The sequence below is a fragment of the Zootermopsis nevadensis genome, unplaced genomic scaffold (assembly GCF_977971745.1).
Source record: "Zootermopsis nevadensis isolate Lab colony 2312 unplaced genomic scaffold, Znev_1.0 Znev_ptg000017l, whole genome shotgun sequence".
NCBI lineage: Eukaryota > Metazoa > Arthropoda > Insecta > Blattodea > Termopsidae > Zootermopsis > Zootermopsis nevadensis.
In genome coordinates, this window is record NW_028259149.1 from 2443511 (window position 1) to 2470397 (window position 26887).

The 26887-nt window shown below is 38.0% G+C and overlaps 1 pseudogene across 1 annotated transcript in view; it reads left to right on the forward strand.

Moving 5' to 3' along the window:
* Positions 1-3482: 3482 nt before the first annotated feature.
* The window catches only part of LOC110835181 (fatty acid synthase-like), a 34652-nt pseudogene continuing 11247 nt past the window's right edge, over positions 3483-26887 (forward strand). The window contains exons 1-23 of the transcript XR_015535443.1: positions 3483-3583; positions 3901-4099; positions 4501-4653; positions 5801-5974; positions 7915-8115; positions 8641-8879; positions 9391-9621; positions 10104-10301; positions 11436-11567; positions 11965-12195; positions 12767-12956; positions 13578-13807; positions 14239-14543; positions 15384-15528; positions 16389-16505; positions 21396-21504; positions 22243-22500; positions 22740-22925; positions 23705-24016; positions 24280-24572; positions 24977-25167; positions 25444-25683; positions 26472-26592. The product of XR_015535443.1 is annotated as a fatty acid synthase-like (transcript). The remainder of the gene's footprint in view (positions 3584-3900; positions 4100-4500; positions 4654-5800; positions 5975-7914; positions 8116-8640; positions 8880-9390; positions 9622-10103; positions 10302-11435; positions 11568-11964; positions 12196-12766; positions 12957-13577; positions 13808-14238; positions 14544-15383; positions 15529-16388; positions 16506-21395; positions 21505-22242; positions 22501-22739; positions 22926-23704; positions 24017-24279; positions 24573-24976; positions 25168-25443; positions 25684-26471; positions 26593-26887) is intronic.

Here is a 26887-nt window from a genome sequence, read left to right on the forward strand (position 1 = left end):
CATCGAATGATCGATTTACAAATTGGAACGTCTCCTACAACATGTTTCGGTTATATTTAACCGTCCTCATGTATACCTGAGGACGGTTAAATAAATAAAAACAAATAATCCACCTTGGGAACACTAATATAATTGTAAAACTTTAAAGAATATAAAAAAACAGATAACGAAGCTAGATCATCTACAAGACAATCTATCTAGATCATTTCCCTTGTTGAGAACGTTCGCTCAAGGGAGACAACGTTTATGCTAAATACGTCCAAAAATTTACATACGTCATTTGCAGCGATGACGCACCTGGCTGAAGGACTATGTCTAAGCTCACTGCTCACACTAAAAGTAAAAAATTCTCTTATTTGCCTCGCCGGAACACGTAAACCAATAGTGTCCATAATGGAATGGCAATTTATTTTGCCATTAAATACATTAATAAGAAATAACGCATCGAGATGTCGTCGTCTGGAATAAAGTGTTCTAAAATTTAAAGTAGATATGATCAGTTCATATTTGCGGGGGATATTAAACTGGAAAAATCGGTAATTGCACAAACTGGCAAATTTTCTTTGAATATTTTCTAATTTATTAGAATCTGTCTGTGTAAGATTATTCCAAACGACCGAGGCATACTCAAGCTTTGACCTAATTAAAGCATTATATAAAACAACAAGGCTGTCTAAAGAGGAAAAATTATAAGTAATAAAACGAATAAGCCCTAAGGTCCTTAGTGCCTGGGAATGAACACAATTTACATGACAGTGAAAATACAGTTTACTGTCTAACAAAACACCGAGATCATTTATACAATTAGTACGCAAGATTAAAAAGTCACTAACAATGTAATTAAAATGGATACTGTTGGTTTTACGTGTGAACGATATAATTTTGGTTTTCTCAATGGTAAGTTCCATATTGTTATTATCACACCACTCATGTACGGAATGGATATCTGCTTGAAGAACTCTGCAGTCATCCACAGATTTGATATCACGATATAGTTTCAAGTCATCAGCAAATAAGAGAAATTTTGAATACTTAATTTTGTCGCAAAGGTCGTTAATAAAAATATTAAATAAGAGAGGTCCCAAGGTAGAGCCTTGTGGAACTCCAGATAACACCGCGTAGAAAGAAGAGGACTGTCCTAAAATGCGAACAAAGGCAGATCTGGATGATAAATAACTTTGGAACCACTTGACATAAGGAGGAGATAGTCCAAATTTATTTAGCTTTTTCAAAAGAATAGAATGCGGGACTGAATCAAAGGCCTGCCTAAGATCAAAATACACAGAGTCGATCTGTCCCTGTGAACAAACCGACGGCTGAACATCATTGAGGTAGGTAACTAAATTAGTTACCGTAGATTTTGATTTACAAAAACCATGCTGACTGGGATGAAATTTGAATTTGAAATAAAAGGAAAGGTGATCATGAACAATACTTTCAAAAATTTTGGAGAGGTTATTAAGGATCGAAATAGGCCTATAGTTAGATACTAAGGCGCTGTTGCCTTTCTTAAAAATCGGCACAACAGCCGCTCGCTTCCATAACAAAGGAAAATTCCCACTAGATAAACTAAGGTTGAAAATATGGCGTAAAAGAGGAGTTAAAATCTCAGAACAACCTTTTATAACGAAAGTCGGGATTTCATCGTGTCCGACGCATTTCGTCGAACGTAGACGACTAATTGCCCGCGTAACATCATCAACAGAGATACGTGGAATATTCAAAACATCAGATTAGGTGAAATCAGAACTAGTAACATTAACGCAAGAGTTAAAAACAGAACGAAAGCGGTCTGCAAAGGCCTCTGCGATTGACTGCGGTTCCGTGATAAAACTCTCGGAACCACAGTCAATCGCAGAGGCCTTGTATTCTTAATGAGTGAAACGGAATAAATTTGCTAAATAGAATGGCACTTCCTGTGAACATGCAAAATAATCCTATTGTTAAAAAAGTTGCTACGTACTCTTCCTGTTTGTAATCCTTGTGACCTGTCACCTTATTCATTACACTCCAATGGTTTGAAATAAAAAAACAACATCATTTCCATAGCGATAGAACACAAATAAGTAGTTATTTCTTAGCATATCTGACCTCTTTAAACTTCTTTTAGCAATATGTGATGTGATCTGATCTGTTACTGTCCAGCCCTGATAAATACTTGTTATGAACCAGTATGCCATGCCTGTGTATTTGATGCTGTTGGAGCATTTGACCCAGAGGACTGCACTAATACCTGATTATGGGTAGCAGACTGTATGGCAGTAAATCTGTCGTGAAGAACTCGGCCTACATTTGATACTTAGTGGCTGCTACCATGAAGTTAGTCTCTCTTCAAGGATTTTATTTCAAGATTGCTTAGACCTGAGAGACTTTTGAATATTATACTTCCAAGATAAAATTATCATTTCCTTTTGATTTAACATAATGTATTTACTCTTAATTTAATGGCCAATATCCATCACAATTGATGGTACACGTGCGCAATTTGTGTGATGCAGAGAACACTGAAACAAAGTTCTGATGGTGATGACTCTGGTAGCAAGAAATGCAAGCAAGTCCATGGTGGTCCTTTGGTAGGGTCTGTATCTGACGGTAATCTGGGGTCATTTGTTCGGTTTTGAGTTGGTGCATTTTTCAGGAAACACCTTCGGTTGCCGTGAAGATGATTTCACATTTAATGTACTCTAAAAGAATTGTAACTTTTGTACTTCTGATATGATTAAAAAGGATAATGCTGCAATAAATTATGACACTCTTCAACACAAGGAAGTTTCATTCCTGTGAACTTTCACAGGTCATAATGTTGTAGTGCGTAATGTATCATATTATGGGGACATAACCATCCAATTTTTATATATAATGCCTGTACTGTATCCTGCAATATATCATTGAAACTTATAACATTAGTACATATTACAAAGCTATTAAATCAAGACATTGCATAAATTTGAAGAAAACTGTCTTTTGATGAAGCTGTACATTGACCACTGATAGAAGGAGCTTCTCAAGTGAATACATATATTTTTTATATTTTTTTTTCATTTAAAATGTTTTAAAGAACTGTCTCAATAAAATTAATTTAAAACATTTTGTAGGTCATTTTTTAAAGTTATTTCATGGATTTTATTTTGGTTCAGTTTTGTTGACTCTAACCTCCACTTAACATATTGTTTACCTTAAACCACACTATTGTTATATTTGCTGGAATTATAGGAAAAACGTTGTTTTCTCTTTCTCTCCTGCCTTTTTCTCAGTATTTGTCTCTTTGTATAAAAATTTCCCTTGATTGTTTCTCACGTTCTTTCTGTTGTTATTGATTATGTATCAAAAATTATATAATGAATTTGAACTTGAATAAACAAGGTGAGGTCAATTTACATTCTTACCACTGCAGAGATCTTAAACCTAATTTACAACTTGTAAATATTTATATTAATTATTACACCATCAGCAAATTTGCATCATAAATAGGCCCCCATTAATATGGTGCCACGTGACAGTTTGGGAATATGTACTCTAGCAAAACTACTAAAATGTTCTGTGGGCTTCTCAGTGTCATGTGAGTACTGGAAGCACTTGGAAGGTACGCATTCATATTTATATTGGGTAACTAGATCTGAGAGAAGTACTCTTGTGTTATTAATTCAGATATAATTATGTTTTATTTTTGGTTTCATTTATAAAGAATCTTTTACAAAAAAATTTGCTGGATAATATTAAAATGCATCTTCTGTCAGACTACATGGCACAACCACCCAGAAGACGGCCATCTTCAGACTCACTGCCATGAAAACCTCAAATCCAACAACTTTTCAATTGATTGTGGCAGGGGGGGGGGGGGGAGGCAGACATCCCAATTGTCTGCTGTGCCTATATATTGTACCCTTTTTTTTATTTCAGTAAAACATAACAGTGCTGCCAATCATGCCTGTGTCGACTAACGTGAGAGTGCGGTCTGTGCAGTCCTCCCCTGGTGAAGAGATTGTTATCTCAGGAGTTGCTGGCTATTTTCCTCAATCAGAAAGTGTCTACCAGTTAAGAGATAATCTGTTTAACAAAGTTGACATGGTGACTGAGAATGACAAATGCTGGAATTTTGGTCAGTATTCCTTATAAAGTTCACAGTTCATAATACATAAGCTGTTTAATATCTTATTGTCAAGAACTTATATTAACCAGTAACATGGGTGTTACATGTTGACTTTTTTGGGTGTAGCACCATTTAATCTTGTAGAAGTTTAATGAAATTTAAAAGGTTAAAGTACAAATAACAGTGAAATTATCTGTAACTACACTCCTTTAAAGACGTATGACACAGGATTTTCCTGTGATCATCCAGTATTTATAAGTATATTTTCAGAAGAAGGAGGCAGACAGCTATAGACCATATCTCTGAGTTTGTCTACGTACCATTCACTGCACGGACTGAGCAGGCTGACAGATTTGTAAGAAATCAAAAGTGATTATAAAATTTTGGTGTGTGTATTATTTCCTGTGTAGAACACCATGAGCTTCCCAAGTGGGCAGGAAAGGTGCCCAATATTACGAAGTTTGATGCATCATTTTTTGGGATTAACTACAAACAGGCACACATGTTGGACCCACTTTGTCGTTTGATGATGGAAAGGACGTATGAGGCTATTGTGGATGCAGGTCAGTGATTTTACATATTTTATAATAATTATTGATTACTTGGTGGTGTCTTAATACAAGATGTATTTACTTCACACTATTACAAGCAAAATTGACTATTAACTGAATTAATGCTCACCAATTCAATTTCTGGCTATCTGGGTAAAAAGCTTTCTTCTACTTCATAATAAACTTCCTTGATTCTTTTCTGCCGCTTGATAATAAAGCTGCGTCTGTAGCACATGACAATTCGCAAGCTTTCCTATCACTTGACTGTCAAACATTGCTGACTCTGTGCCTCACTTACCTTTGCTTTTACATATCAATTATTTGCAGAATGATGATTGATGTGTTTTTACAGTAACATCGACAGATTGTATTGTTTCTCGCTGTTTGTATATTAGTTTACTATCTTCCCAAAGGTACAAACGCTAAACTACGTGGAGTGAGAGGGGATGGTAGCCACATGACCTGAGAAAGTTTTGTTCTGAATGTCCCCATGCAGTTTATGATGTTCCCTTGCATGACCTTAAATTTAGATTCTGGTGCACAGTGGGTGCATGCAAAATCGTAGGACCTATATTTTTTGACGAAACATTTGATTCCAGCCATTATGTTCAATTAATTCTGATACCATTTCTTAGAGAATTAAAGAAGAAGAAAAAATGTGTATAGTTGCTTCATGCAGGATAATGCCATAGCCTATTTAGCAAATTTTTCAGTGACTGCACTAGAAGACATACTTTGTCAGTGGTTTATAACTCTCTCCAGATTTCAGTCCATTGAACTGTTATTTGTGGGTGACAATAAAGGATGTTGAAAAATCCACATTACTTGCAAGGACTGAAAGACAATATTTGAAGAGAAACTGCTAACATTTCAGGACAAGATATCTGTTTTGTGTTCAGAAATATTTGCTGAAGTTGCAATGCCTACATATAAGGAGGAGGACAGCAGCTCAAACTCATGTACAAAATAAGGGAAGAATTGGAGAGGGGAATCCTTTATATTCCTGACACATGTGGGCTTCCGAGGTGATACTATTCGTGTGATAGCTGGAGTGTTCAGGGATATTACAAATCAACTGCTCTCCGTACCTGATACCTCACATTCTGGAATGACTTAGAGAATGTTTGTGTTGGTAATACTGATTTATTTTTCTGTTAAGGTGTCAACCCTCAATACCTAAAGGGACAGAAAATTGGGGTGTTTGTAGGAGCGTGCTTCAGTGAGACAGAAAAATTTTGGTACTTTGAGAAGCCACATGAAAATGGATATGGCCTCACAGGTTGTGTTCGAGCTATGTATGCCAACCAAATTTCTTATTGGCTTGGCATCACTGGTAAGTTTTTCTCAATTCCCAATGGCACAGTTGTAACTGTTCTACCCCTGCCCAAAAGCTTCCAAATTTAGGCACATTTACCGTAATGGTTAATGCAGCATCTCTGACTGCATGTGTGTGTGTGTGTGTGAACGTTTGCCAAAAATGACATCTAGAATCAGTATACAACACTGCAGTAATGTAAAACAGACCATCGCATTTCCCTTCTTGTACATTGTACTAATTTATTATTTATAGTATTTCTTTTTGACATAAATACGTCTATATGGAAGGGTCAATATCATTCGGCAAAAAGTGAAAGGAAAAAGTGTAACTGCATTGTTATGTTACCTTGGAAACTTCAATTGTTATTGTTACCTACGAAACATCACCTGTTTACATAACAATTAGGTAACAATAATGTTGAGTGAACAGTTGACGTTCCTTAGGTAACCATTATTGTCGATTTGTTGATAAACAGATAAAGTTTCCTAGGTAACCATTGTTGTTTATTTGTTGATAAACCATTGTTACACCTTACATTACCTTACCTTACATTACATTACAATTCAATTCCCCGTGGTGCTCAGATTTATAACTTGTGTTGGGCAAGGCCGTGGTCTAGGCATCACGGAGTTTTCCTCCATGGCAAACCACTTCTGATCATCTGCCAAGAATGTATATATGTATGAGCAGGTCCCTGACAACCTGAAGGGGTTGGAAGGATCCTGTTCATAATATATGGACCTGTCATAAGACAGAACACTAATAATAATAAAAATACGTTACCTTACATTACAATACATTTCATTACATTCAGCTACAACAGACCCATCTTAAGCGTAACTAATTGAAGTTGAATAATCAATGTCTTAATCAAACTTATCTCAAATGTAAAGCATGTATGAAGGAAATATTTAGAATAAAGCCAGTATATAAACTTCCTTTCCGTATAGACTTATTTACGTCAAATTCTGACAACTTTTTGCATTTGTATGTATTCTCTGTAGTCACTGAAGTGTTACTGAATGTGTCAGAAAACAAACAAACAAACTGTTTATCTCCTTCCTTACTCAAAATACCCTGAATCCAGATGAAATGTTTGGGTGAAATCAAAATTGGTTTTAATATTAATTTCCCTGCCTTCTTTCTAACATGAAACGAAGGCGTATATGATTAGGAACCCATGTTCATGTTTGAAGGTGAAGTATTAGACATAAGCGTCCTTGTTGACAATCACAATTAAATACATTGTAACAAAATATTTTGTGACTAGAGCAAGGTGCTAGGTCAGTGCTGTTTCACACAAGTGGCTGCTAGTCACTACCGATTTGCATATCATCCATTTCTTTAGTACAAAACACTGGGAAAATCAAGGCACAGCATTTTTGTGTGATAAATTAACTTGGCATTGGAAGTGTTGATACTAGTTTATGTATGTAATTATATCTGCAGCCTGTTAAAGGAATGCATCCAGATGTCTGTTGATTGTTAGGGTGTCAGTCTGTCCACACAATAACTTTTTATTATAGCCTCAACGTTTATTAAGATCCACTAGATGAGTCGACCTTAATTGGCCATCTTCAGGTGGCTCCCTTTAAGTGCTTGAAACTACTATGTATGACTGCTGACTTTTGTACATATTTCCTCTTGTTTGCGTCACCACTTAATGAACTGTGCCTTAAGCAGCTTATCTTGGTTATCTTGGTTAATAAGTCCATTCTACTTCAGACACAATTCGTTAACTGGTTAAGTCAACACCAGAAAATTTGTGTGCTATATAAGAGTCATATCTAGTAGTTTTGAGCACTTAAACAGAAACATCAGAAGAAGACAAGTTAAGGTTGACACATGTATTGGATCTTAATAAATATTGAGACTATAATAAAAAGTGGATTTGTAGACAGACTGTCAAACTAACGATGTCTGTTGCCTGTAAGATATTGCACATTCTATTGCAGGACCGAGTTATGCAGTGGATTCAGCATGTTTATCCAGTTCATATGCGTTTGAGCAGGCATATAGAGCCATTCTTGATGGATCTTGTGACTCTGCTATTGTGGCCAGTGCCCAACTTTTTCTTCATCCGTATCTGTCTGTTTACTTTTCTCAACTCGGTGTGTTAAGCCCTCAAGGCAGGTGCAAATCCTTTGATAATGACGGTAAGTGGCTATTTTGTGTCTAATGTAATGATACTTCTCAATGCTTTGTCTTTCATATGTGACCCTATCAAACCAGTCATGGTATTCAACACTATTCAGCACTTTAAGTGTGACAGGGAACTTTTTATCATTACTTCATCACTCAATGAGTAAGGAAATTTACATCTGAGAAGGTGTTGAAAGTTACGATTGTGTGGCCATGATTCTTGCTTTGTAGTTAGGAGGTCTAGTGTTTGAATCTCAGCTCAGAGGCCAACTGTCCTGAGTAACGGACCTATAACTTGGGAGAGGAGGCTTTCTCAAACCCATGCGAAATGCTATCATTGTTTTGTGTGTAAAGCTCACCCCTACATCTATGCCAGAGTTATAATTTACATCCTCATGTCTGTGACTAGTTAATCAGTAATTAATCCTTATTTACAATAGCTGAAGCAGTCATTTAAAATGAGTTCAGACTGCAAGATTATCTCTGGAGTGTTCTTAAAGGAAATAACCTCTTGACTTCCTGCTTTGCCATTTATACAGCTAATGGCTATGTGCGGAGTGAGGCTGCTTCTGCGGTGTTTCTGCAGAAGGCTTGTGATGCAAAACGTATTTATGCCACAGTGGTGCATGCAAAGAATAACAGTGATGGCTTCAAGGATGAGGGTATCTTATACCCCTCCAGACATGCACAGAAATTGTTGCTAGAACAGTGTTACCAGGAGTGTGGTACTGAACCCAGTGCATTAAAATACCTTGAAGCACATGGAACTGGAACCAGAGTATGTTTTTTCAAGTTTTATTTTCCTGCACACAGTCAGTAATTTAGTGCTGATAAAATGAACATCTTTTTGCCAGGGTTAAATTGTCAGATGGTTTCAACTTTGTTTTGGCATAGATATGGGTAAGGGAGGGAATAATGAAACATCACTTTGGCATTTGCTGTCTACCTGTTTCTGGTAGTAATGTTTTATGCTTGGGGGTTCTGTCTTAAGTCTATGATACTGGTGTATCAACACAAGGATGTGCCATTTCAGTAGTAAATAGACTTTCTTATTATTTAAAAATATCAGAGAATCAACAACCAGTTGCAGGTTTCATGTTTCATGGAAAAAATAAAAATGATGAAAATTAGACTGAAAAACTTTGCATGCTTCATTTTACCTTCTTATTCAGGGTATACTAAGTCAGCATATTGTTATAACAGATCAGATATTTAAATTAACATGAATTTGTTTGAATGTGGCACAGTAATTTTTCTTCTTGTAAGTCAAATGCTCCTACCACTTTCAGGCAGGAGATCCTGAAGAACTGCATAGTATAGCCCAAGTTTTCTGTAAAGATAGAAAGACCCCACTCCTTATAGGATCAGTGAAGTCCAACTTGGGGCATTCCGAAGCTGAATCAGGTCTTTGTGGTATCTGCAAAGTGATCATTGCCATGGAGACTGGCTTGATCCCCCCAAATTTGAACTACAACAACCCTCGAGAAGGTGTAGAGGCACTTGTGAATGAGCAATTGAAGGTGAGTGTTCATGTCATAGCAGGACAACTTGAAAACCTCTCTCTTTGTGCTATCATTTGCAGAATGAATTCATACTGTTACAAATCCAGTTAATCATTTTGGTTTTATAGATGGATAACAAATCTGCTGTGTTTATGCCTCACAGATCTGTTTTGCCATGTGGACAGACGTCTGTAAACTTGAATTCTTGTTGTAATCTCCAGTGAAATCTGATTACTGAAATTTCATTGTGTGTGTATATTTACTTTTATCAAAACCTATAGGTTGTTACCTGGAAAATAACTTGCCACACAATGCTTTGTAGCAGTTGTTACAGTTTTAGTTTCCTACCAGGAGTCATGTTTTGCCTTATTATTTTGAGTAGGAAAAATGAGCTCATAAGTGCGTGAACATAGAAAATGTGTATTCCTTTTCCTCAATTGGGAGGCAGAAGCTAAGAAGATTCATTCACCATAACCAAATAAAAATGTGTCTTGTTTCAGGTGGTGACAGAGACAGTGCCTTGGACTGGCGAGCTTACAGGAGTCAGCTCATTTGGATTTGGAGGAGCAAACACTCACATTATATTACAGCGGAATCAGAAGAATAAAATAAATGGTGGGGCTCCTACTGACTCTGTTCCTCTACTTCTTGTAGCATCTGGGCGCACAGAAGAGGCAGTTGATGGCATCCTCAAAGATGTAATTAGGAAAACCCAAAAGAGTTGATTTAACATTTTACAAAGCTAAATCTTTGAATTTCAAACATTGTGTGACAGAGCTCCTCCATTTGTATTCTTTCTTGGGTTATTTAAAACTAGGCGGCTTGTCGCTGTGGTAATGCTGAGGGCTTTCGTTCGGCAGATACCCAGTTTCAGTACCACGGCTGTCTCTGCTCAGTCTGTTGTAGCTTTACTCAGTTAGGTTCGGTTAGTTTACTTTGAATAGGCCATGGCTATATCCTTCCAAATTTTAGCCTTTAGATCATTTAAGTTGTAACCTCAGCAGTTGAAAGAACATTGTTAAGTAACTTTACAGTTAAGTATTCTCACTGCATTCCTCACAGTAGGAATTTAAGTTTGGTGATTGCAGTGAAAGATGTAAAGGGCTGTATGCTGAAATTTCTATATGCTGAACTTTATCGGATTTTACCAGACGAGATGCACTATTTTAAAGAGTGTTTCAAATTCTGTTACAAAAAATTCTAAAATTTAATTTCTTGCACAACTGTTGATGCTCCAGCTGCTTTAGTTGAGGACTGGAATTGTATATTTGTTTTATTTGGCTTGAAGTTTCTGTTACACAGATGGGTTATGTTTCTGCATTTGCCGAGATGCTGTTATCTGAATAATTTCCAGTTTAGCCACATTTTATTTTAGATTATCTGAGCATTATCAAGAAACTTTTGTTTCTCTTATCTGTGTGTCTTACTAAGCATAAATAAGAACAACAGTGTTATAAATTGTTGTCTGGTATTAACAAGTATTAATTATGTCAAATTAACCACTGTCGTATGTGAACAGGTTATTTGAATTTGAGTAGAATGGACCTACAGCCAGGCTGTAACACTGGGTTTAACAATTGAAATGCACGGCCTGGCCAGGTGGACTGTTCTTCAGGTGCAATGCACAGTCACTATGTGGTAATGTGTTTCAATTGTCCTTGTGTAATCAAATTCAGCAGCATTCTCACCCAAGGTTTTCTATTCTGGTTCATAAATATAAGGGGATTTGTACAGGCCTGCTTCATCGTCATAAACAGGATGCTGTGTGATTATGTGGCCAGTTGAAATTCTGAAGTTGGTGCTTTATTTTGTTTTGTCATATGTGTGTACAGTTTGAAAGCCGGCCAGTTGATGCAGAATTTGTGCACCTGATGCATGATATACAGTCGACAGAAATTATTGGCCACAAATACCGAGGGTACACTCTTCTCACACAGGATGGTAGGGAGCTGAGGAGTATTAATGTAAGTACTCCGATAATGTGGCATTGGATGTTCCAGTTTGTTCCTCTGACAAAATGTTATTTTAGGAAGAATGCAAGGAATTTATTAGTACCTAATTTTTCTAGAGTTATTTTGTTATCATTTAATGATAAGTGTGAATAATGCAGTGAATGTATCTTGCAGTGCAACAAATTGATGAGTTAACACAGTTAAGAGGTTAAAGTGGTCTGTTATTGTTTACTTTGTAAATGTGATTATTAAATATGCACATAAAATAATAATTTATGTAGTGTTATTGTCAGCATTAAGTACAATTTTTTTATGAATATTATTTATCCCTCCTATAGTCAGAACGGAGACATTTCTGATAATCAGTAACATTCAGAACACATAACCTTGTATACTGCTTTGTTCTCAGTTCTATCCAGGAAGCAAACGACCAGTCTGGTTCGTGTTCACTGGCATAGGTTCGCAATGGTCAGGTATGGGGAAATCCCTCCTGAAACTGCCTGTTTTTGCAGCAGCCATTGAGAAGTGCCAGCAAACTCTCAATAATTTTGGTGTGGATGTTCTGAATATTATCACATCTGATGATCCCAGAATCTACAATAACATCCTCAATTGCTTCGTGGGCATCGCAGCCTGCCAGGTGAAAAACGTGGCAGCAATTTTACATCTTTTCTTGGGAGAAATCTTGATTAATACCATTTATCTGCATCCCAATCTTTCTGCAGAAGTGTTGGATTGCTTATGCTTAACTTTTTCTAATGGGTCCTGTAATTTTAATTTGCATTGTCTTGATTCCTGATTAAAATATAGTTCTTTCTCTAACCTGAACTAGTACATTATATTATTCTTTGTAGCTGTGAATGTGAAACCATTCCTCTGAACACTAAAGTGCAAAAGAAGTTCTGAAAAACAAGATTACTTCTGACACAGGTCAATTTGCTGTATTGATATACTATAGAATTTATTACATAAAATAGGCTTTGCTTAAGACTTTATACTTCTTGTAAATATTCGGTGCATAAAGTGTCCAATTTGTGGCATGCTGCCAGGAAATAGGAAATTGATCAGTGGGAATATATTGGATTTGTCATTAATTAGAGTAAATTACAGTTTCTTTTAAGAAATGTGTAGGTAGAGACTGAGCGCTTTCACTAGTCTGCGTTACTAATTTTGAAACTAACTAGATATTGAACCCCATCTGTCTGATGTAGATAGGGCTGGTGGACATCATGAGAGCAGTGGGCATTGAGCCTAATGGCATTGTGGGTCACTCAGTGGGGGAGCTGTGCTGCGCTTACATGGATGGCTGCTTCACGGCAGAACAGACGGTGCTGGCGGCATACTACTGTGGCCTTGCATTCCTAGAAACAGATCCCATCGAGGGCATGATGGCTGTAGTGGGTAAGTCTTCTGGTTTGAGACATGATTACAAGTAGCTCTGCGTGTAAGTCAGCTATAATGACTGCAGTCAGTAATAAGAGATTTAAATGTGTTGAGAGCGCAGGTACTGAGTGGTCAAAGCAGGCGTCTTAATGGTTTTCCTAATTTCCTCTAGTGAAGGCTTGAATATCACCACAAAATGGTCAATTACCAATTCATCCCATGTATTTTTACATTCAGCATCTGTTATCATCCTTCATTTGACAATACACTGTTTAAGTTTTATCGGATGGTAATAGGGGATTTGAAACCCCATATTACAGTGTTGCCAGCTGGACTATAAGTCAGGGGTTAGCGTTTTAATGGTGTGTTGGTGCAATGCACAGTTGGTCGGATCACATGTATACAGTAACTCCAGGGTAATAAATATTAAACAAGAAATAACAATAATAAAAGTGTATGACTTTTGATTTTGATATAGAACTCATTCTAGTATACCAGTATTCTCTAATAAACTTTGTATATGAATCCATATATGAAGGGTAGTTGGTTGTGTTTCATCCAGTAAGTTTCCTCCTACCAATCAAACTTTTGACCATGAAAGTAGTCCACTTGATTCTTATTAAGTGTTTTCTCTCACAGGTCTAGGAGCTGAGGAGACCAAGAAATTCTGTCCACCTGATGTTGACGTGTCGTGCCACTATGGACATAACTTCTGTGTGGTGTCAGGACCGGCCAAGTCCATGACGGAGTTTATAAATTCACTGCTGCTTCAAGGCATATCCACTACACAGATGAACTGTGCCAACATCGCTCAACACAGCAAGCACATGTCCTCAGCTGGACCTCTCCTGCTCAAGTATCTGAAGCAGGTAAAGTGTGTTGACTGCTCAGGGAATGTAATTATGAAACTGTGGTACATCACAGGTGTCATTTGAAGAAATTTTTAGTGGAATGTACTGGCTCTCAGGATGGTGTAGTTTTAGGAATCTTCAAGAAGAGAGTTGCTAGTTAATTATTTATTGTGAATTACTGGATATATTTTGTTGAGAAAAGTGTTCATTGGTGTGAATGGAGTTGTGATCCTTCAGGTTCTACAAAACAAATTCATGAGCTGTATAACTCTCAGCTTCTTGATGTACACCATTCACTGTTAATTAGATAAATAGGTAGAAATATGTATGTCATTAATTTGCTTGATTGTGTCTTGGTAATTTATTTAGAAACTTGTTAACACGTCTATTTACTTCAGTAATTATTTTTCTAATATGGTAGATTCTGTCAATAATGTTCGTGTGTGTAGCTGATCCCACATCCAAAGATTCGGTCTTCACGCTGGGTGAGTTCTTCAGTGCCAGAGAGTGAATGGAACTCTCCGTCAGGAACACACTCGTCAGCCGAGTACCACACCAACAACCTGCTTACTGCAGTGCTTTTTGAAGGGGCGTCTCGACACATCCCACGTAACGCCATCACCATCGAGATTGCTCCACATGGTTTCCTGCAGGCGATCTTGAGAAGTTTCCTCAACAAAGGCATCACCAACATTGCCTTTGCACAGCGAGGCCACCCTGACTGCACCGAGGTCCTCCTCACTGCTCTTGGCAAGTGCGTATCTTCTTATGTTTGGGAATAAAATCCCTGATTAGAAATGGAATTTTGTGGTTTAACTGAGTTTTCAGTATTCAGTAGCTTTTACAGGAAAAATAGGTTGGAAAATTAAACATTTTAATGACCCTACTTTAGCTGTTTTTAAGCAAAATGTAGGTTGATGACATCATGGAGCAAGTCTTCTTAAATTTGGCATGAAATTAGTTCATGAACATAACAACAAATTCTGTATGAATACTGTTTATAAGTCACCAACAATGATAATGTTGATGGTGGACATTAATGAGGTTATGTTGACAAAATTTTCATAGACAGTCTGTAGGCAATGTGTTTTTGCAATGATTATAATTGGAGGCTGTAATATTTGTGTTTTGTCTAAGAGTTGGTAAGATTCATTTGTAAGATGATCTGCACTGAAGACCGGTTTGCTATCCCATGCAAATTTTAGCAACAGAAACTAAATTGGGTATTGAATATCTTATCTACTTGGATTTCATGCATTTTGTTCTTAAAGTTATCTCATATTTCTGTGTGTCTGCAGTTTCACTGCACCGTTCTAGTGACGATACGTCGCTTATGCTTGATGTTGTAACAAAATTAGTGATTTCGCTGTGGTTTCTTCAAAATGAAATATAGGTTTATTCTGTTCAATGTTACAGTTGATTATTTATTTCATTAATGTTCTGTTTGTTCCCATATCACAATCTTGATTTTGGATGCCAGACTTGACACTTGGTGTAACTTTTATCTTCTTATGACTCTGCTGCCCTCATGGTCTTCATCACCGTCAGCAGCAATAGCGCTCTCCACAAAATGGCTTTGCTGTTTGCTTTGCAGGCTGTATGAGCTGGGTTTGCAACCACAGCTGGCAAACTTGTATCCACCAGTACAATACCCAGTAAGCAGGGGGACTCCAATGATTTCACCGTTGGTCCGGTGGGACCACTCAGAGGACTGGTACATCATGTACTTTACAACACAGGTAACTCCACTTCTAGACTGCGAGTAAAGATGAATGTTCTCTGCAAAAAAGGTACACACAGCAGAAGATGAAATGTTACCACATCAGACTTTAAAACAATGTAGTATTCTCTCTATATATATATGGGCGAAAAGTAGATGTTGTGTAGGTGATGTCAGAATTCTAGTCTCAAATCATAAATGTACATTTGCATAACTCACACCGTGGGCTTGACTGCACAACTTTAAGTGCAATCCAGAAACAATACCTGCTAAGAATGTTTTTTGTTTGATTACTCATGGGCCTTGTAGTTTGCCCATATTGATGATGCTCTTTCGGGTTCATCTCACGTAGTTTCTACCTGTCTGTACCACTGAGGTGATGTCTCAGAAGAAAAGTATTACACTCACATTCTGGTAAATGTTGCCATCTGTATAGAGGCATTAGCTCCATTTATAAATGAATAACTAAGTAACTTAGAATACATCTCTGTACAAATTTTTGCTACTATTTTGCTACTACAAATTTCAGGCACATGGAATTTTTTAGAAACATTTAAAAGGTTCACCATGTGACCATGTTTATAACTCAAAACATGCATAAAACAAAGCATGTATGATCTGATAACATTCCTATGATCTGTGTCAAATCCATTTTTCATTTGCTAAACTTGAATTTTGTTAAAAAGTACCTAAATACATATTTTACTTTGTTGCTCTGTTATTGTTTTATGTTCAGCGCTGTTTATGCCAGTGAACATGTAGAGACCATAAAAATGAGGTAATGTTTTAACTGAGTGATAATTTTCGTCAGAAAGGACTGTACTCCGTGCAGTTAGTTACGGCTTTATGTACTTGCTGCGTATTATAATTGTGTTACAGCCTACAGAGAAATCCGGTGAATACTCCATGGTCATCAGCTTCCAGGATAAATCAGTGGAATATTTATATGGACATGTTATCGATGGTAGAAATTTATTTCCTGCCACAGGCTATCTTGTGAGTTTTATCAAAATTTATATGTTACTCTTTGTCCTGTTTACGTGATTTATTAATACAATTTCATATTTGTCCTACTGCATAATAGCTAAATATGCAAACCGTTAAAGATGATTTTTAACAGTGACTAAGATATATCATTTGCTATAAGATTTTCAAAATAGAGTGTTTGAACTTTTATATAATTACTTGTGGTTTATGTAATTAGGGATAACAGAATTTTTCAAGAAAAATTCACAGACTTTTCTAATAACAAAGATGATTTCAGCAGTAACGAGTAGTGTGCAGATCTTATTCTTCTGTACAATAGCAATGTTTCACTCAGTGATCTTGTGAGTTACCAATAATTAAGATTGACTATTGTAGCAGTGGAAACAAATTAGTTCTGAATTTTCTTTAATTACTTTTATACAGTTTATCTAACACATCCTTCTCGAAGGTATCACCACCTTGTCAAAGGCAATCTGCCGGGTGAGGAGGCTTGCGTGCTCAAATGACCCTTAGGGCTATGCCGGCCGGAACTTCGGCTCACGGTACGGTCACCCAAGCCGGACATGTCTAAGGCGATGCGCTAGACTAAGAGTGATACCCTTGTCCTCCAGGTTGGGGGTTGGGTGTAGGGCTAACAACCTTTCACCTTTAAAAAAAAGATGTGTTACAAAAAAATCAACCAAGCCTCAGATCAGGACGGACTCTTTGGCACGACCACGGCAATTGAAAAAGGACATGAGATTTGGTACTTGGAACATTAAGAGGCTCTATAGGGCTGGGGCACTGAAATCAGTGAGTAGGGAATTAGAGAATTATAAGTTAGACTTGGTGGCAGTGCAGGAAGTGCGGTGGGGGGGGGGGGGGGGGGGGGGCACGATCCCAGTGGACAGTTTTACATTTTTCTATGGAAAGGTGAATGACAATCATCAGTTAGGGACGGGTTTTTTTGTTCATAGCAGAATTAGGGCAGCAGTTAAGAGAGTAGAATTTGTTAGTGACCGGTTGTCTTACGTAATTTTGGAAGGACGTTGGTGCAACATCGTTATCCTTAATGTTCATACCCCAACTGAGGACAAAAGCGATGATATCAAGGATAGCTTTTATGAAGAATTGGAATCAGTATTTGATACATTTGGCAAGTATCACATGAAAATTCTGCTAGGAGATTTCAATGCAAAAATTGGGAGGGAGGATGTCTTCAAACCCACAATAGGCAGGGAGAGTCTCCATGCACTTAGTAATGATAACGGTGTTAGAGCAATAACCTTCGCTACGTCAAAAGATGTAATTGTAAAAAGTACAAAATTTCCACACCGTGATATTCATAAATACACTTGGACTTCTCCAGATGGGAGCACACACAATCAAATAGATCAAGTGTTAGTAGATAAGAGAAGGCAGACAAATGTAATTGATGTGAGATCATTCAGAGGAGCAGATTGTGACACTGATCATTATCTGGTGGTAGCAAAAGTGAGGGAGCCGCTTTCAGTAAGTAGACGAACTAAACAAAATTTTGATACAGAAAGATTTGATTTGAAAAAATTAAGTGAGGGAGAGGCGAAGGAACAATATCAAGTTGAAATTTCGAAGAGGTTTCAAATTTTAGAGACAAATGAAGGTAATGAAACTGTGGACATCAACAGGGAGTGGGAAAATGTCAGAAACTGCATCAATCGTATTTCAGCCAAAGAGAAACTAGGATACTACAGGAGAAAGCAAAATAAACCGTGGTTTGATGAAGAATGTTCAAAATTAATAGATCGAAGGAAGCAAACAAAATTTCAATGGTTGCAGAACCCAAACAAAACAAATGTGGATAATCTATGTAAAGTGGGACGTGAGGCTAGTAGAACCTTTAGGACTAAGAAAAGGGAATACCTGAAGGGCAAAATTGCTGAACTTGAGACAAATAATAAGGAAAAAAACATCAGAGACCTGTACAGAGGCATTAATAACTTTAAGAAAGGATACCAACCCCAGACCAATTTGGTAAAGGTTGATAGTGGCAATTTGCTTGCAGATCCAATAGAAATAGTGAATAGGTGGAAAAATGTCTTTAGCGACCTCTTAAATGTTCATGAGACTGGTGATATTAGACAGATTAAAATACATACAGCTGAACTATTGGTGCCAGAATCTAGTTTGGGTGAAGTTGAACTAGCCATTGGGAAGTTGAAAAGTTATAAATCTCCAGGAATTAATCAGATTCCAGCCGAATTAATTAAAGCAGGTGGCAAAGAGTTACATATGAGGATCCTTAAGCTTATTCAGTTAACTTGGGATAAGATGCCACAACAATGGAAGGAATCCATAATTATTCCTGTTAATAAGAAGGGGGATGAGACTGAGTGTGGTAATTACCGAGGAATTTCTCTGCTATCAACCTCATACAAAATTCTATCAACAATTCTTCTGGCAAGATTAACCCCATATGCGAAAAAAATTATTGGTGATCATCAGTGTGGGTTCAGACGAAACAGATCAACGATTGATCAGATCTATTGCATTCGTCAGATACTATAAAAAAAATGGGAGTTCGGTGGGACTGTACATCAATTATATTTAGATTTAAAAAATGCCTATGACTCTGTGAAGACAGAAGTGTTACATAATATTCTTATTGAATTTGGTATACCAAAGAAGTTAGTGAGTCTAATAAAAATGTGCTTAAATGAAAAATGTGGCAAAATTCGAGTAGGTAAATATGTATCTGAGACATTCTTCATCAAGAACGGTCTAAAACAAGGAGATGCTTTGTCTCCCTTGCTCTTTAACTTTGCGCTAGAATATGCTATCAAGAAAGTCCAAGATAGGCAAGAGGGTTTGCAATTGAATGGGACACATCAACTATTGGCAAATGCTGATGATGTTAATTTATTGGGGGACGATATGAATACAATAATTTTATTTATTTATTTAGTATTCTGTCTGACGACAGGTCCATATGAACAGGATCCTTCCATCCTTTTCTCGGACTGGGACCTGTTCATATACGTTCTTGGCAGATGATCCAGAAGTGGTTTGCCATTGCCTTCTTCTGTGTGTGAATGGAGTAATTGTTGGGATGCCACGGAGAAACCGGGGAAGCCCCCGGAGGAAAACTCCGTGATGCCTAGACCACGGCCTTGCCCAACACAAGTTATAAATTCGGGCACGGCCGGGAATCGAACCCGAGAACCCAGGATTACAAGGCCAGCGTTCTAACCGCTAGACCACCGTGGCATGTGAATACAATAAAGAGGAATGCAGAAGTTTTACTAGAGGCTTGTAGACAGGTGGGGCTAGAAGTAAATTCGGATAAAACTAAGTACATGTTAGTATCTCGTCATCAGAAGACAGGCGGGTAAAATTATCTTAGGGTAACTAATAAGTCCTTTCAAAGGGTTACAAAGTTCAAATATCTGGGAACAACAATAACAAATCAAAATGACACTCATGAGGAAGTTAGGAGGAGACTAAATTCCAGAAATGCTTGCTACTTCTCAGTTAAAAATATTTTGTCTTCCCGTCTGATTTCAAAGAACCTCAAAATTAAAGTGTACAAAACAATAATTCTACCTGTTGTTTTGTATGGGTGCGAACATGGTCTCTCACTCAGAGGGAGGAACACAGATTGCAGGTGTTTGAGAATAGGTGTTGAGGAGGATATTTGGGCCTATGAGAGAAGACGATGGGGTCTGGAGAAAACTGCATAATGATGAGCTTAAAAATCTGTTTCCTCCCCCAGTATTGTCAGGGTGATTAAGTCGAGAAGAATGAGATGGGCGGGGCATGTAGCGCGCATGGATGGGACAAGAGGTGTGCACGGGTTACTAGTCGGGAGGACTGAGAGGAAGAGACCGTTGGGGAGACCTAGACATAGATGGGAGGATAATCTCAGGTGGGATCTATGGGAGATGGGAGTTGAAGGAGACTGGATTTTGCTGGCCCAGGACAGGGTCTGGTGGAGGGCTTTGGTTAATTTGGTGATGAACCTTCGGATTCGGTAAGCCATCTAGTTAGTTAGTTAATTGGTTATCTAACACAAAGATCCTGGTGTTGCATTGGACCTTTTAGGACTCAGATATTGGACTTACTGCCAAAGAGTAATGGTTTCAGCAGTTTCAAATATATGTCTGCCTCACTTTGCATACAAATTTTGTAAGTGAGTTTGGATATATATATATATATATATATATATATATATATATATATATTTTACATGTCATTACCCCCTTAAACAGTCTTCATACCCCACAGGTTGAGAAATAGCAATAAAGGGATTTACCTAAGGTGAGACACCTGTACATTAGGATGGGTTGAATGATGTGTGTCAGTATACCTTTTCCAGATATATTCTTTCTTTCTTTTTTTCTCATTGATCTTGCATTCAGTTTTTAGATGTACAGATCTGCTGTTGGCATTATTAAGGAAGAGAGCGGCTGTAACATTGCAAGAAGACATAAAATATTCTCACTTCTGTTACATTGAATATATATTTTGTTAAAATTGCATGAATTAGTTTATTTTATGTCATGAGTCATTATATTTTTCTACAGTAAGCCAGGTTGGCTACAGACTGGATGACCGAAGTTCGATCCCCGTCGACGGCAGAGGATTTTTCCTCTAGCCTCTGCATCCAGACCGCGATCTGGCACCCACCCTGCCTCCTAACAAATGGGTACCAGGGTACTTTCTTGATGCTGAAGCTAGGCTGGGGCATGACACTAACCACTCGCCCCCACCTAGTGCAGGGGTTAAGAATGAGTAGGAGCTGTACCACCTGTCCCCCCCCCCCCCTCTACCTACATAACGTATAGTGGGACAGCTTTGCTTTTTATATAGTTTAAATAATTTTGATGATGTTTACGCTTTGTGATTCAGTGGCACCACTAATTTGATGAGCATATTACGCAGGAACTTGTGTGGAAGTCTGTTGGGCAGATGACTAGACAGGATTATACCACCGTGTCTGTGGTATTCGAGGACGTTCGATTTCACAGGGCTACAAACATACCCAAGGATGGTTAGTATAACAGCAGAGTCCATCATTCTTGTTAGTCCATGTGGCTGATCTGAATGGTTGATGCTTACATTTCATACTCTCATTTCAATGTGTGTAAACTCTTCTAGTCCTCCTGTAAGGCAGCAGAACCTGAACAGCAAAGACCAAACGTAAGCCCAGAATGAGGATGGCTGTCTTCTGGGTTATATGACCCTGTAGTCTGTGTAGAAGATTACAAATATTTCAGAGGTTCCCTTCACAGCGGTGGCCTCTGAAACTGTAAACTTTTAATTGACTACGAAGTGCTCTAACCCAGTAAATAGCCATATTTGTACTTCCTGCAATGGAAATCTTAAATCCTATTAAACCCAAGTTCACAACTGAAAATCATGAGAACATGTGTAACAGATCTTTTCTACATAAATCTATCATTTTATAAGTAGTACACAAGGCCTTTGACTGGATTAATCTGGCTAAAGATAGTATTTTCTGTTGTAGGTTGTCATGAACATAGTATTGAAGTTGGGGTGTCATAAAAAGCTGACAGTTTATTGACTAGCTGAAAACTATGTTTTGACAGCTTATTGAAAGAAATTTAGTTGTGTTGTGCTTTAAGAAATTGGTATACCTCCGCTCTAGGAAGAAACATTTCTTGCACGTCTTGTCATGACACATTCCAGTTCTTGCATCAGAAAAGTTTTACATGATTAACCTATTGCCAAATGTTCTCAATGTTAAAATTTAATTGTTTTTTCACAGGAAGCTTAGAGTTTATTGTCATGGTCCAGAAAGCAAGTGGGAAATTTGAAATAGTGGAAGGTAACACTTCAGTTGTGAGTGGTTTGGTGCGAATGCCTACCAATGCCTCTCGTGAAATGGTATCACTGGAGCCCCTCAAGCCATTCATTAATGATGAGTTGCTTGAACTTTCATCACGAGATATCTACAAGGAATTGCATCTGTCTGGATATAACTACCAAGGACTCTTCCGTGGCCTTGTTTATGCAGACAACTATGGTGGGTATCACTATGAACTACAGGAGAAGTTTTAATGAACCTGATGTCCTGTATTTTGTATTTGTGTAATTAGTAGTTAGTACTTCTTAGATACTCATGTTTCTGTAACCCTTGAGAAATGGACTCATGTTCTTGTGACGTTTCTGAACAGAAATAACTGCAGAAATAGGAACTCGAAGAATAAACATAAATTTATCAGACACGCTGTGTGAGACATGAAGATTTCTTGTTCTCGTTAGGTCGAACAGGAAAGGTTTCCTGGAAGGAAAACTGGGTGGTATTCATGGACAGCTTGCTGCAAATGAAAATCATTCAGGAAGACTCAAGAGGTCTCTTTGTTCCAACCTACATCCAGAAGCTCACAATAGATGCCAAACGACACGGGGCTGATGTCCAGGAACTATACATTAAGAATGGAGATGTTGGTAAGTTTGTTGCAGTCCAGCTTTGGTAGATTAATAATGAAGACCTAAAGATTTTTTATGTATACTTTACTCTTCCGTATATGTGAAGAATACCTCATGGCTAGTCTGTCCTACTGTCAGTGTTCATGCCAAATCTGTGATCTGTTATAAAATAATGCGAGAACATCTTAATTATTTTCATGAACTTTGATAAGATCATTGTGAGACTGAATGTCATTTCAAACTCATATTTTCTTTAATTTCCTGCAATTTTTAATACCAATTTTTTTTATGCTTAGACTTGTGACATAGAAGATTGACCCTCTGTAGTTATGTCATTACCAATGATCCTCTGATATATCATCTGTGACGTTCATCTGTATGCAAGTAACAGTTTGAAAACTATTGGCCTGGCAGCACCTCACCCTTTCAACCTGAAGGTCAGGGAATATGGTCTACTGCAGCGTATAGACACAGTGGCACAGAGTGGTGCTGCTGCGGCTGCCACTTCTGCCTGAGCCCCATCTGTTGTTTTTCATTCAAGCCCCTCTCTGTTTTTTCCACATTATAAGTGTATATTAAAACAAGTTATACAGATATCTGTTTTCAAGGTATAGACTGGATGTTAACTCCTACAGTAATATGTGCAGTGATGACCTCTGCCTTAGAGTTGTTGAATCTTTGTGTTCTAACACCTAACACTTGAATTGTACCAATTACATTGCAGTACTTCCTACACTTGATATCATTTCAGTTTCTTGTCATGAAATTACTGTGATTGTTGATGTTTGTTGTGATAGTGCTTCCAGTGCATCTGTACAAGGAGTTGGATATCATCCAATCATCAAGCGTAGAAGTGCGAGGACTCAAAACCAGTGCCATAGCTCGACGTAAGGTCCTGACCAGCCCTGTACTCGAGAAATATGTATTCATTCATAATGTAGAACCTGTGCACATTGATTTGCACAGCGCACTGAGGGTGTGCACTCACATTGCTCTGGAGAACAAACTTGGCACCCATGTAAAAGTGGTGGAGCTGCACAACGAAGGCACCGCGCTTCTGTCACCTGCCGTGGCCCTCATCATCGCAGATCTTCCACTTATAAAGGCAAGTGTAGCAGTGTGTAGCGCCGAGTCAGTTAACAGTCAGCAATGTTGTTACCTGTACATTGTGCACGTGCACAGCCATTCACTTACCATTCCCTGTGCGCATGGCGAGCTGCATTGCCTCTTGTAGTGATGGATCTGACTATATCAGAGAACCGATGATGTCATATACAGTATTTACTGGGATGCAAATGTTTAAAGAAATACAAAACAGGTCAGTGAAAATAGGAACATCTGAGCATATTTGAATTATGTGTGTTACAGGCAGACATAACAATTCTGGCAAAGGTGAGTGCCCTATTGGGGGCAGATCTTTACACAATGGGAATCAAGGTCGAGGAGCACGAAGTAGAGAACGAGCAGAACTGCACACTGGTAATCGCTTCAAACGTCCTGCTCCATAGACAACTGCTGCAGACTGCTGTAAGTGCCCTGGCTGATGGGGCCTGCATCCTGACTCGTGAGAAACTGGAAACTAAGACCACGTTCACCAGTGGCGTCAGGCTCGAGGTTGTGTTTGAGAAGACTCTCAAGGATGAGAAGTTGCTCTTGCTCAGGAAGGTAGTGGCACCAGTGACAGTTTTTCTCAGTATCTAACTTGCACTTAGTACACCAAACTTTCAGTCCAATCATATGAATGTGACCTATGAAATATGTCAATTTGTGCTTTTAAAATGCTGGAAAAAGTGATACATTGCAACATATAACTTGATATATGTCCTAGAAGTTCCTGCATTGCCATCCACATCATTCCTGATTAATTTTAATTTAATAAGAAATAAGTGATGTTTCAGATATGTCTCTAAGCGAAACCAAAGAGACAAAGGAACATTTACTAATTCTGTAATATTAATAGAAGAATCCAAGTCAGTCCAAAGGTGGATATAGAACCATTACCTTATGAAGAAACTGTGCTGAGGTTAAGTGAGTATTTTTTTTCAAAAAGTGTGTAATGCCTTTTTCAGGGAGTTGTAGTGGAAAATCCAATTGTGATCCATGTATCAACTCACAACTATGATTGGCTACCACAAGTACAAACTGCCACCGGTAGTAACTCCAAGCGTCACATTATTCTTGTAGCTCAGGGTGAACCACTCAGTGGCATTGTGGGTCTTGTGAACTCTATCCGCAAGGAGCCGGGGAGTGACTTTGTTAGGTAAGAGACATTGTTCTTGAATAGGGTTTGACTTTCACGCAGTGGTGGAGATGTTGATTATGGTGTTATGGGTTGTCCAGTGGGTACTGTCATTCCTTTCCTGTGGGGTGAAGCATAGCCAGGACATGAGGTTGAGAATAAGAAGGAACTGTCTCTCCTCTCTTCCCTGTATGCCTACACGGCACTTACTGTGATAGCATATGATTCCTTTGGAATCAAATAAGCACAAGATTCGTTTGAGTATAAGAATTCTGTAAGATTTTACACATTTTTCAGGTGTTACTTCATTCCTGATTCCTCTGCACCCCCATTTGATCTTAACATACCACTGTACCAGCAACAGCTGAGCAAAGATCTGGCTGTTAATGTATACATTGATGGAATGTGGGGGTCATACAGACATCTCCCCCTGGACGGCTGTGCTACTGTCACTGTGCCGCACGCCTATGTGAACATCATGACACGAGGAGATCTCTCCACTTTCCGGTGGTTGGAGGGAAATCTGGACGTTGACAGGTGTGTTTGAGCTCCTCTGTATGGTCGAGTTCCAGTATGTAGTGCTGTGTTGATGTAAGGGACGAAAAATAACTGAACATTAATTTAGATGTTGCACTTCCCAGGAAACTCAACATACGAGGTCACTGTTGCGTGTATTTGTTCTCATATGCTTACACACAACTGCCTGTATGTGTATATCCCACCTTTTAATTGTTCAATCAAGTGACAAAATTTGATATGAACAATAATGCTCTGCAGGCCACCCAGTATCCTACAGTTAATGACAACAACGTTCAAACACATGAGGTGGGAGGAACACATGCTGTTCTTGATGTAGTGTCCAACTTGTATGGTAATTAATATATCTTTAAAACTTGTCCAATTTTTTAATGCAATTTCTTTTTAAATATAAGAGAACGGTATTGTGACCATAAAATATTTGTGATTTATCTTTCCGTTTGACTGCACTAACTAATGAATTATAGGAGGTAATAATTTGAAACAGACTGAAAATATATGTAAATCTACATACAAATTTTGTATGAAGTGTTGTTGAGAAGTGAACAATTACAAATATAAAAATGATGTGAAACTTTGAGGCTAGTTCTGACAAATTTGACCTGATGATACTGTTCAGAACTGAGTATACACAGCATAAGTTTGGCTCTGGAAGGTGCTGAGAGGACAGCATGTGATACTAAGTTGACCTATACTACTGTAAATTATCAGCTGATAAGTTGATGAGTCCTGAGTTTGAGTCACTTCGTTGTTCGGAACCAGATTTATGTAAGTTTAATATGTTACAGCATTCAGACGGAACCAAATAAGGAACTGGTGCATATTTATTACTCTGCTGTAAACTTCAAGGATGTGATGACAGCAACAGGAAGGGTGACTTTGAAAGCTCCTAAGCGTCAGCTGGATCTGGTGAGAATAGATCTCATGCTTGAAGCTGAGAATCGTAGATAATGCTAAAGCAGGCTATTCTGCCCTCCGTTATAGTTTTATTGATTAAAAACCACCGAACATTGCAGCCAAGTGCTTTACATTCTTTAGTCTTGCTTTACATTCAGAAATTCCTGGATACAAATCCTGGCCCATCGATGAAGTAACCTGACTGAGGTTTTCTGTTTTTATGTCCCTTCCAGTTCTTCATCCACTAATCTCCATATCCTTAAATCTGTTTTGTTGATTTTACAATGGTGTGAGACTTCGTCTTTGC